Below are 12,215 nucleotides of genomic sequence, written 5' to 3' on the forward strand. Positions count from 1 at the left end.
GGACATCGATGTTATAAATGTATATATCAGCTATATACTGCAGACTCAGTGCTCATGTCCATTTCACATACTATGATTTTATCTTTAGTTATATTTATCTCGTGTTAATCTTTTCTGAACGCAACTTTAACGTATGTCTTACCGGACGAATTTGTAATAATGTATCTTCTTCAGAATTACACACACACCGTACAATAAAGTATATGTAACAGTGTGAAAAATTGTTTTGTAGACTGTTATGGGGAATCTGAAAGGCAAAAGTAATAACTTACGGTTGTTTATTCTCCAAATCGCTTAGTTATGGCCAGAAGGCCACTGCGCCTGAAGAGCTGAGCTCTGATTAAGGCAGCCGCCCTTTGAGAACATACGGTTAAACTAGCCGCACGTCAGCTTTTAGTGCGCGTATACTAGTGACAGAGCGGTACTCAATGCGCGTGAAGACCTGAAAGTAAGTCCTTCATTTTAAAGGAAAAGTAACCGCATTTAAGCGGTTTATATATTGGTCATTTCTAGTAAGTAGTCCATACAACCAACAGATGTCAGTTCAGTGTTTACTAGGCACTTATAAAATATGAAGTGATTTTACTGTATAGTTTGTGAGTAAATAGCATTCAAACTCCCCATAATTGTCCATTGTTCTTAATGATGGCTCAAGTTTACTGCTTTATAAAATGGTTATTTTGAATAAGTAGTCCATGCACCCAACAGATATCAGTTCAGTGTTTGTCATACTATGCACCTATGAAATGATTGTGGCTTCTGACATGGTGAAATGGCGGGGTTGGCTACACTCACACAAGGAGAGCACAGTTCACAGACAGTCACCCAGAGCGGGACTCTAACCCACAACCTCCATGTCCCTGGACCTGTGACTAACCACCGAGCCGTCCCGGCGGGTAACAGACTAAAGTTGGTAAAGTTGGTTTCATATTCAGATTTCTTTCTTCATTAGCCCCTAAACGGTGCATCATGCAAATGAGGTTACAGTTGCAAATTATTGTTTTTGGGATCCAAAGACTAGCACCTACAACTCAGTTTATGTCAGAAATAATAATAGAGCTGTTTGATAGTTATTTACGGAGCTACTAAAGTCTCATAGTGGAAAAATATTATTTAGAGACTTAATCCGTTCCCTCAATTTAGTAATTTGTTCCCTCAATTTAGTAATCTGTTCCCTCAATTTAACAATCTTTTCAGACGGACATGACACAGGCTATGCGTTAGGACCTTGTTTGATCTCTCCTGACCATTCCTTATTTACACCACAACCACTTTTTACAACTAAAACAGTAATAGTTCAGGAGGAAGGAGTGACTCTGAAGGGACTCATTTCGTTTTTAACTGAGCGAGTTTGGCGCGGCACATTCAGCTGGAGGTGGGGCAGTGGGCTCCGGCACAGAGTCGCGGCCAAAATCACATCTCAGTATCAAGCGAATTGTTGTGTAAAATCAAATTGACCCGTTATTGTCTCTATTTATCCGTTACTACATAAAAAAAAAAAAAAAAAAACAAAAAAAAAAAAAAAACGGGGCTTTTGTGGACCGAATTGAGTATGAACCGAGGAAAATGACATCAGGCAATACCTCATATTGTCCTAAGATTTAATTTGACTCCTCATTCAATGTAATGAGGCATTGTGTGATGATAATGTCACTTTGGGGATTTGTGACCCCGAGTTTTGTAAAAAGGACACAGTTACACACCTAGTGAGTCCATTATTGCTGGTCAGAACCTAATGTTGCCCAATTTTCTCATGTCCATAACTCAATCCATGCAATGTTTGTTTGTAATGTTTGTATGTTTGTAATTAATTACATAAATTTTTGATACATTTTTTGATAAATAATTTGATAAATTACACCAACGGAAAAAGGACAGTTCGAGCGTTCATGTGTCACATTCATCTTGTATCTGTTTATTAAAAGTATTGTACCTTTATTTCGGAGGCTACACTTTGCTGCAGACAATACAGAATGAAGAAAATAGTTATAAACATATAAACACCTCTGCATAATGCTAAATTAATCAAATAATTACAAATAAGCAGCTTTACAGCGTCACTGACGGTGTAATCCTCTACACAGCGTGCTTATTTTTTATGGTTTTATTTATTTTTTTAAACATTCATTCTTGAAAAACAATGACAATAGCAGACCCACTGGATTTTACTGAATAATTTGCTTAATACTGAGATGTGATTTTGGCCGCGGCTATGTGCTGCACAACAGGAGCCCACTGTCCCACCTCCAGCTGAATGATCAGTTAAAACCGAGTCCCAGCGGATTCAAAATTACTCACCCTCTCCTCGACCTGAACTATTCAGCATTTAGTCGATTAAAACATGGTCGTAACGTGTAAATAAATAATGGACAGGAAAGATCAAACATGTGTCCTAACGCATAGCCTGTGTCATGTCTAAACTGAGGGAATGAATTATTAACTTGAGGGAACAGATTACTATATTGAGGGAACGGATAATAATAATCATACACAGGATAAGATGTAAAATATTCTATGCCAGTCCATTAGAGCTTCACATAGGGCCCACCTCACTCTCTTCCTACCTGCAGCCACACAATTTCTATTGTTCCAATCCTACAGCTACACCCTGTGGTTGCTGACCATTTATGATCCGATCAGCATCCAGCTTCCCTTAACATCTACGGTTACTCATTGAGCCCAGCCAATGAGTACTCAAACCACCCACTGTATCACTAGCTGTAGATTCCCAGGTTCGATCGACTTCCCATCTCCCTGAGGCAACCCCCCGCTGAAGGGATGCCTCGGGGACCGTCTGAGGACCTCACCTAGGCATCCGATCACTAGTAGCGACGGGCGGTGTGTACAAAGGGCAGGGACTTAATCGACGCGGGCTGGTGACCCGCGCCTACTTGGAATTCCTTGTTCAAGGGAAATAGTTGCAATCCCCGATCCCCAGCTGGGGAAGGCGTTCATAGGATTTCCCGGGCCTCTCGGCGGAGGATGTATGCACATGTTGAACCAGCCATTGTAACTCACGTGCCACCCCGGACGTCTAAGGGCATCACAGACGTGTTATTGCTCCAACTCTCAAGCGGCTTCGCCTTGCTGCAAATCACTCTAAGAAGAGGGCCGCGTAACTGTTTAAGGCTTGGGGTCTCGTCCGTTATCGGATTTAACCAGACAAATCGCTCCACGAACTACCAACGGCCAAGCACCACCACCCACAGAATCGAGAATGAGCCATCAATCTGTCAATCCTTACCGTGTCTGGGCCGGGTCAGGTTCCCCGTGTTGAGTCGAATTAAGCCGCAAGCTCCACTCCTGGTGGTGCCCTTCCGTCAATTCCTTTAAGTTTCAGCTTTGCAACCATACTCCCCCCAGAGCCCAAAGACTTGTGGTTTCCCACACGCTGCCCGGCGGGTCATGGTTGTTAACCGAATGCTGCCGGATCGCGGGTCGGCATAGTTTACGGTCGGAACTACGACAGTATCTGATCGTCTTCGATCCCCCGACTTTCGTTCTTGATTAATGAAAACATTCTTGGCAAATGCCTTCGCTTTTGTCCGTCCCACACCGGTCTATGAATTTCACCTCTGTCGGAGTGGTACGAATGCCGCCGCTGGTGAGCAGAGGACACCGGTGGTAGGGACTGAGTCTCACAACATCCACCCCGAGACGGAGGGTCACCCCCAAAGGGAGCTTCCCACCCATCCGGACAGCCCAGGAGATATGAGACCTGTCCCCAAATCCAACTACGAGCTTTTTAACTGCAGCAATCTTAACATACGCTATTGGAGCTGGAATTACCGCGGCTGCTGGCACCAGTCTTGCCCTCCAATGGGTCCTCACCCATGGTGTTATATTGAGTTCATTTCGGTCGCGAAACCCTCTAGCAAAGCCACGTGTCACTATTTATCATCACTATCTCCCCATGTCAGGAATGGGTAATTTGCGTGCCTGCTACATTCCTTGGATGTGGTAGCCGTTTCTCAGGCTCCCTCTCCGGAATCGAACCCAGATTCCCTGTTACCCGTGGTCACCACAGTAGGCCCGTAGCCTACCGTTAAAAGTTGATAGGGCAGACACTTGAATGATACGTCGCCGCCCCAAAGGGCTTAACGATCGGCCAAAGGTTGCCTAGAGTCACCAAAGTTACCCGACCGGAGCCGGGAGGGTTTTCGGTTCTGATAAATCAAATCAAATCAAATCAAATCAAATTTATTTATATAGCGCTTTTCACAACTGATGTTGTCACAAAGCAGCTTCACAGAATTCCAGTAAGACAAGATTTGACATGAAATGTAAAGACAAATGTAAAACCCTCAAGTGAGCAAGCCAGGGGCGACAGTGGCAAGGAAAAACTCCCCCAGCTGAGGAAGAAACCTTGGGAGGAACCAAGGCTCACAAGGGGTGACCCATCCTCCTCTGGTCAATCTACTGGTGATGATAGTTAGTAGTCCATGAGAACTTCAGTGTAGGGACAGCTTCAAGGCACTTGGTGGTTGCTGGAGCGTGGGCAGCTGGTCTGAAGCGTGGAGGAGGATCTCGACAGTCATCCATCAGTGTCCAGACAGACAGGTGGGCAGTCGTTTACTCGGAAAGATGTAAAGGGATGGAATTAGTTTTGAACTGTTTTGTGTTTGTAAAGTAGAAAATATGAAAATTTCCAGAGTGTGGCTAATGACTCCGGCAGATCTGACTATGACAGCATTAACTAAAAGGAGAGAACCAGGAGGACACACAGACACGGGAGCATCCTGAAACACTGGCATCCCTCCGCTCCACCGTCAACAAACCTGAGTGATTGCGAGAAGCGGCGGGACGACAGCACCAGCGTCTCAGTATACTATAATTCCATGTGTCCATGGACCCCCCGGATCTGCCGCCTTTATCTATGGGGGAGCATTAGCTACCAAATGATAAACTAAACAAATTAGTTTTTAGCCTACATTTGAAGATTGCGACTGTGACTGAGTCCCGAACATTTTCTGGAAGATCATTCCAGAGTCTGGGGGCTTTATAAGAAAAGGCTCTTCCCCCAGCTGAGGCCTTCTGAATTCTGGGAACATTTAAAAATCCAGTATTCTGTGATCTGAGTGAACGTGGAGGCTCATAATAGGAAATTGTATCTTGAAGATATTCAGGAGCAAGCCCATGTAGAGCTTTATATGTTAACTGCTCGGTGGCAGTTAGCTCAACCCAAGACGGAGGAAGAATCAACCCACCGGCAAAGGAGTTCGAATGCAACCTCCGGTGTGGGGGTGTCTGCAATCGGCTTGGCTACATGGAAAACATATGATTCTCGCCCCAGACGGTGCAGGCTTGGGGCCGGGTCCTTCCCTCAAACGGATCCCGACCTAAGGCACCACCGACGCGGACGTTGAATGGACCTACTGTCGACTAAGTCTTCCCCCTCGGAACAATTCTGGACAAGTGGACGCCTATTACGGGTGTCCCCAAGCCATGGAGGCTGGAGCACAAGGCGGGGAGGATCGTTTTAAACACGGTATTCGGATTAGAAGCCTGCCCCTGGTGCTCCGTGTATGCCGCAACTCGAATGGGCGTAAAGGACGTCCGTTAAGGGAAGAGAATGGAAGAGAATCCTGGCCCCCCTCAAAGCATGAGGGGGGGTCGGCGTTGGTTTATGGATCACCCCCGGAGCCTATGGAAGTCTGCATTTAAGAAGACAAAGGACCGATGGGTGGCTGGCCCTGCGAACTTCCAGACGCGGTCATGGGTAGACCGATCGGTGTCACCTCTAATGCGTTCTTTGCCACTGGGTCTTTCAAACGGGGCCCGGTGGTGCGCTCCCAAGTCCCACATGTGAGTGGGAAAGGCTGGGAGATCCCACATTAGACCAGCGGATAGATACACCGGTCTACACCTTGGGGGTTATATGGGCCCCCTCGACTCGCACACGGGCAGAATTGAGACTTTAAAAAGGGGGAACCCCTCATACGCTCGATCCCCCATGCCCAGGAAAGCTGTCCCCTCCCGGGCACATATCAAACAAATCACTGGGGAAATAAGAAAGGCTTTGAGACTAAAGAGGGGGAACCCCTCATACGCTCAATCCCCCATGCCCAGGAAAGTTGTCCCCTCCCGGGCATATATCGAACGAATCAATTTGGGGGAAATAAGACCCCGCACCCGCGTGATACGATATCCGGCCTTGGAATTCATGCCACTTAAGGGACCTGGTCGGAGCAGAAGATCAAGAATGAGCACTGGCAGAACTGGTGAAAGACTTCCATAGACACTAGTGATTCTAAATTTAAGCCGAAGGAGTGATGCCCTCCGGTCTAAAGTGGTGATAAGCCCGGCCTCCCCTCTGGAGGTGTTAAATTTTAAAGCGAAATATTTCCATGTTCACTTTATAAGCAAATACAGGTACCCCCCTCACGCCTTGTAGTGAGTCCGAGGGGGTGCATCACTGTCGGTCAAACGAACGAGGTTCCAATGCCTGGATGTCTAAAGGGCATATGCCTTTACAGACTGGTCCCGTCGGGATATTATGGAGGCATTAAAAAAGACGAAAGTTTGGGTAACAGCAATGGCAATATGCTATGCACGAGGAGTGGCGTCCCTCTGGGCTTAAGGGGATGGTATGGCACGGCCTCCCCTCAGAAATTTTTCAAGTTTGAATTTTAGACTTCCAGAGGGGAGGCAGAGAATACCAACCCCTTTGCCAAGAGGGTCGCCACTCCTCAGGCTTAGCTATTCGCATCACAGGGGTGTATGGAAGTCGTTCACCAGTTCTGCCAGTTCTCGTTCTTGAACTTAGAAATTTTTCAAGTTCGAATTTTAGACTTCCAGAGTTCAAGAACGAGCACTGGCAGAACTGGTGAAAGACTTCCATAGACCCTGGTGATTCTAAATTCAAGCTGGAGGAGTGACACCCTCCGGTCTAAAGTGGTGATAAGCCCGGCCTCCCCTCTGGAGGTGTTAAATTTTAAAGCGAAATATTTCCATGTTCACTTTATAAGCAAATACAGGTACCCCCCTCACGCCTTGTAGTGAGTCTGAGGGGGTGCATCACTGTCGGTCAAACGAACGAGGTTCCAATGCCTGGATGTCTAAAGGGCATATGCCTTTACAGACTGGTCCCGTCGAGATATTATGGAGGCATTAAAAAAGACGAAAGTTTGGGTAACAGCAATGGCAATATGCTATGCACGAGGAGTGGCGTCCCTCTGGGCTTAAGGGGATGGTATGGCACGGCCTCCCCTCAGAAATTTTTCAAGTTTGAATTTTAGACTTCCAGAGGGGAGGCAGAGAATACCAACCCCTTTTCCAAGAGGGTCGCCACTCCTCAGGCTTAGCTATTCGCATCACAGGGGTGTATGGAAGTCGTTCACCAGTTCTGCCAGTTCTCGTTCTTGAACTTAGAAATTTTTCAAGTTCGAATTTTAGACTGAGTATACTCATATATATATATATATACTACTGTGAAAAAGCCCTGTACAAGTAATATATACTTATTAATTAAAAGTAATATTTGTTTAGGCACACCCAAAATTTCCTTTGCACTGGAGCCCATAAGACACTAGGTTACACCACTTATGATTTTAATGTGTCAAAATGTAGATTAAAAAAATAAAATAAAATGACATTAAATGCTAAAATATCATTCAGTGGCAGCTTATAGCCTGTGATGTTCCAAAATAGCAAATGCTTTAAATACACACTAATATTGTATTCATTTATACATTATATATACCTTTTTGATGTTCACTTCTGTAAGAAAGAAAATTCTTAAATGTTGGTAATATAAAAATAAAAATTTTAACATATATTAATCATCAACATCAACCCATATCTGTTTTTTAAAATCGTTTCCATATGGGTATATATGGGCCTTTATACTGGTAATGAGTTTATTGTCATATATGTATGAGGACTGCGACAGCAAAGGCAAGTGGCATAAAACCTGTGCCAAATCTACTGTGATTATTGGTTGTGTTTGTGTGTAATTTGAATAATACCAATATTGTATATTGTACTTCCAGTCTTCACTGTTACCTCTGTCTTCACAGTTGTGGCAGTACGGTCAGTGGGTGGATGTGGTAATTGATGACTTGCTGCCCACCAAAGGTGGTCAGCTGTTATTTGTTCACTCAGCTGACAAAAATGAGCTCTGGAGTGCACTGCTGGAGAAGGCCTAGGCAAAGTGAGTGGGTGTGATATAATTCAGTAAATCTTTATTAATAACTTAAATGGGGCAAGCTAAAGCCTTATTTAGACACAGCTACATCTTCATGAGGACATGTGGTTATGCACTTATTACCAGAGCATCTCTTTGATTTTAAATCCTGAATGCACCATGTCATATTAATAGCCTTCTACACTACTACTTCGCTGCAACTTCGACTGCTACCAGTATGGAGCTGGTCAAGGAGGCACTGTAACATGAATGGTACAAATCAGGAGGTTGTTCAAGCCTGTGGTAAACTTCTGATGTTTTACTATGTACAACAGTCAATCGTAGAAAACGCTTCAAAAAGACTGCTCAGAAAAGCAATATTATAAAAGAAATATCCTAAATGTACAGAAAGTAGCTCAAATATTTTACAATAGTTTTCTGTGTTTTTTTAAATTGTATATGAAATCAGTAATGCTACAAAACTTCTTTTTTACGTATTTGGACAATAATCACTAAATACATTTTACAATATATTTGCAGTATTTTTGTTTTCTTAAAGTACAAGCAAATGTATGTAAAATTACTTGTCTGTAATGTCAAATATTCTTTCCATACTTAATTAATTAAGGTTTTTTACTTTGTAATTTTAACATAAATCTTATTCAATTTAACTGTATGTGTAATTTCAAATTCAAATACTGTAATTGCACACTCAGGAGTACCTGCACATTTAGCTGCTTCCTTCACACTGTGGACATATCTGCTTTGCAACCCATTCTCTATACGTCATAAGAATGGAAATATATATATATGTTTTTTTTCCCCTGATTTTGCTATATTACAACATGGAGTTAATTACCATTAGCTCATTAACTCATTACCATTTCACATTGTCATGCTGAAACATGGGACACCAAGGTAGCAGAAGCATGCACTGAGGTGATTATAATTTAATAAACACAAGCACACAATGACCAACTACATATGTACAAGCTAAAACAAAGTAGGCAGGATGATAGCACTAAGTACACTGGTGGCACCAGGAACAACGATGAATTGTCAGAGCCTACACTGACAGAGCTTAAATAACTAGACCTAATAGGATAGGGTTGGCTGTTACATAAGCATAAGACCAAACCAACCTAAAACCCATAAAAAAAAACAATGATAAAGATTAGTCTTACTAATCAGATTCTTACTTTGAGCAAATTAGAGGCAAATTAGGCCATCGTGTTGGGTGACATTACATATAGCAGAATTAGCTAGAATTAATTATTAATTATTTTTAATGAATTTAATCTGACCAGAAAGTAATAATTCCGTACAAGAAGGTTGCACACACAAACTAATAACCAAGGATTGGTTTTATCACACAACTGGTTAATTAAAATATCAAATAATGAATATTGATTATACATTCACATAATGGAATGGACTACAGCAATACATGAGGGAGGAGTGAGATTAATACATGATGGAATTATTGTATGATAACCAATACTCTAAATTCTAAAAAAGCTATAGTTTATCCCAGTAATATACCACACCACTCCTGAGTAATGAAATTAAATGGGCCACACAACCTTACATATTCCTGGAGTAGCATGGAGACGATGCGCAGCACTTTACAGACTCACAGGGCTTTCTGGAGCTCCTCTCAGACACAGGCCTTGTAGCACTGCAGCAGTGGCCATTCCTTTTCTTCCGCTGGGCATTTGTTCAGAGACACAGCCTTGGACATGGCACCCACTTCATTGGAACAGTTGGCATTCTGAGGGTGCATGTGGGGATTCTCCTTCACAGGGTCTGCTTCCTTGTGAGTGCCATGTCCATGCATATCTCTCCTGGGCCTTTGCTCAGAGACACCACCTCAGAAGGTGATCATTATGAGAGTTCATGTGACCTTTTCCATCACAGTCCTGAATCTTTTCTCCCACCGCTTTAAGGGTTAAGAGGCCTGAGGTCTCTTTCATGCTTTGGGCATGGCATCGAGTGCTGAACTTCTGTTGTTCCTCTATTTTCCCCATTTCGGTCTTGCATCTCTGTTCTGTTCTCAACTCAGAACAGCATTGCCTACAACCCCTCCAAACTCACTCTTTGATTCTGAGAGAAAAACTGACTTTTCCGCTGACTGACTGAAAAAACGCTTATGGTTTTAAGCCAGCTCTCAGGAACCCCACCTTGAAGGCATAATTGGTCCTCAGGGATTGAGGAAGGTAAATCTAATTCTGATTGTATGTTCTTTTAGACTAGAAACTCCCTGGAGTAGTGACATCACATAATTTATGACATTTGACAAGACAAAGGAACAGCAGAATTAATCCTGGACTTTTTCTGTTAACTGAGGAACCAAGATTTCTGAATCATGCTTTTGCAATTATTATCTAACAATATTCCTAATGCAATCTTATTACACATGAGTCTCTCATGTGAGCATATAATTTTAGGATAGCCTATAGTGATTATGTCGATTGACAAATTAATTAAAGATGTAATATAAAAGATTATGTTAACAAAAAGTAATATTCAGGCAAAACCATGTTTTACATAATTCTTAACCAAATAGCACACACAACAGATAGCTATGTGAAGATGTTGGTGATTCATAATTAAAATGTAATTTTGAACATATCATTATAATTCCCTTTTGATTGTCCAACTGGAATTCATTTTATACAGTCTTATTCCATATGCAACAGTTTTAAACCAATATGAATTAAGATTTAATTCCATGGTTTGAAAAGTTTTTTGATTAAACAGTTTTACAGAGAGCAAAAGTTGATCCTTGAGGTGTCTCTGCCATCACCAAAAATTCTTGATTTTCTTGAATTCTTGAATTTCTTGACACCTTTAGAGGCTTTAGAGGAGTTGCCTGTAGTGTTCATTTTACAACCCTACAATCAATTTGATCATACAAATTTAGAGATAATGTGTAAAAAAAAATCTGCCATTTATTTGGAATAGAATACCTTTATTTCACTTTTATTTTTTAAGTGTTTAATCTTAATAATTCAGTAAATATCTGTAAAATAATGGTGCTTCTCTGTAGAATGTTTAATGAAAATTTCTGTAAATATATTGTTTTCCCAATTAATTTAAATTAGGATATTGGACTTTTGTGGTTTTTGTTTGGCAGCCATTTCTGCCAGTCATTTGACTTTTCGTTTTTTTTTTTTGATTGATTGATTTGTTTTTAATTATTATTATTACAGTGAATTCTTCTGACAGATTTAATGACTCATAATTCTTTTATTCTTTGAACTTAACAGTTAAAAAACTAATTAATAATACACTTATAAAGTGTTTTGTAATAAATGAATGCGTTTTATAAAATTTCATATAACTTGAAACATCACACAACACTTTGGGACATTCACAAGAGATAATCATCTTAAAAATAATCCAGAGAGTGATTATGCCAGAAGCATTGTATGGTTAATCATGGTATTCTTATTTATTGTTTATTTTAACTGTGCTGTTGCTCTTGTTTGAAAGCTTGGATTAGTGCATTTTTGAGGCTACAAATCAGTTAGACCATTAGAGTGTATCTCTTTTCTTATCAGGGTGAATGGCAGTTACGAGGCTCTGGTTGGAGGCCATGCTATTGAAGGCTTTGAAGATTTCACTGGTGGAATTGCAGAACGCTATGAACTCAGGAAAGCTCCACCCAACTTGTATAATATTATGAAGCAGGCCCTGAGTCAAGGCTCTCTGCTGAGCATGTCTATATATGCAAGTATCTAATAAGAATGACTTCAAGTATAGTCCTATGTTACAGACAGGTGACAAATTAAGGCCAAACAACATTTCTTGGAATATTGAAATGTCTTTACACTTGTGGAGATTAGGGGGAATTCACCTGATACATTTTTACTACATCTCTGATCAGTGCTTATAGGATTCATGTTTGTAGTAACTTTAATACCTCTCGTGTAATTATAAAAGGACTGTTCTTTCAGACAATCTCATTACATCTTGCGTGAACATTTTCTGTCACCTCAGGAACATATCACACAAATACACTTGCATCATGTACATTTAAAATGCTTTTATTTATTTGTTTGTTTCTTTATGGCTATATTTTATGGAT

At 41.5% G+C, this 12,215-nt stretch overlaps 1 long non-coding RNA gene across 1 annotated transcript in view; it reads right to left on the reverse strand.

Annotated features, from left to right (window-relative positions):
• LOC136676615 (uncharacterized) overlaps window positions 1–352 on the reverse strand; it is a 43,762-nt gene extending 43,410 nt beyond the window's left edge. Inside the window, exon 1 of the long non-coding RNA XR_010796306.1 lies at window positions 273–352. This is a non-coding gene — a long non-coding RNA (uncharacterized lncRNA). The remainder of the gene's footprint in view (window positions 1–272) is intronic.
• Window positions 353–12,215: the final 11,863 nt, after the last annotated feature.

The sequence above is a fragment of the Hoplias malabaricus genome, chromosome X2, assembly GCF_029633855.1.
Source record: "Hoplias malabaricus isolate fHopMal1 chromosome X2, fHopMal1.hap1, whole genome shotgun sequence".
Taxonomy (NCBI): domain Eukaryota; kingdom Metazoa; phylum Chordata; class Actinopteri; order Characiformes; family Erythrinidae; genus Hoplias; species Hoplias malabaricus.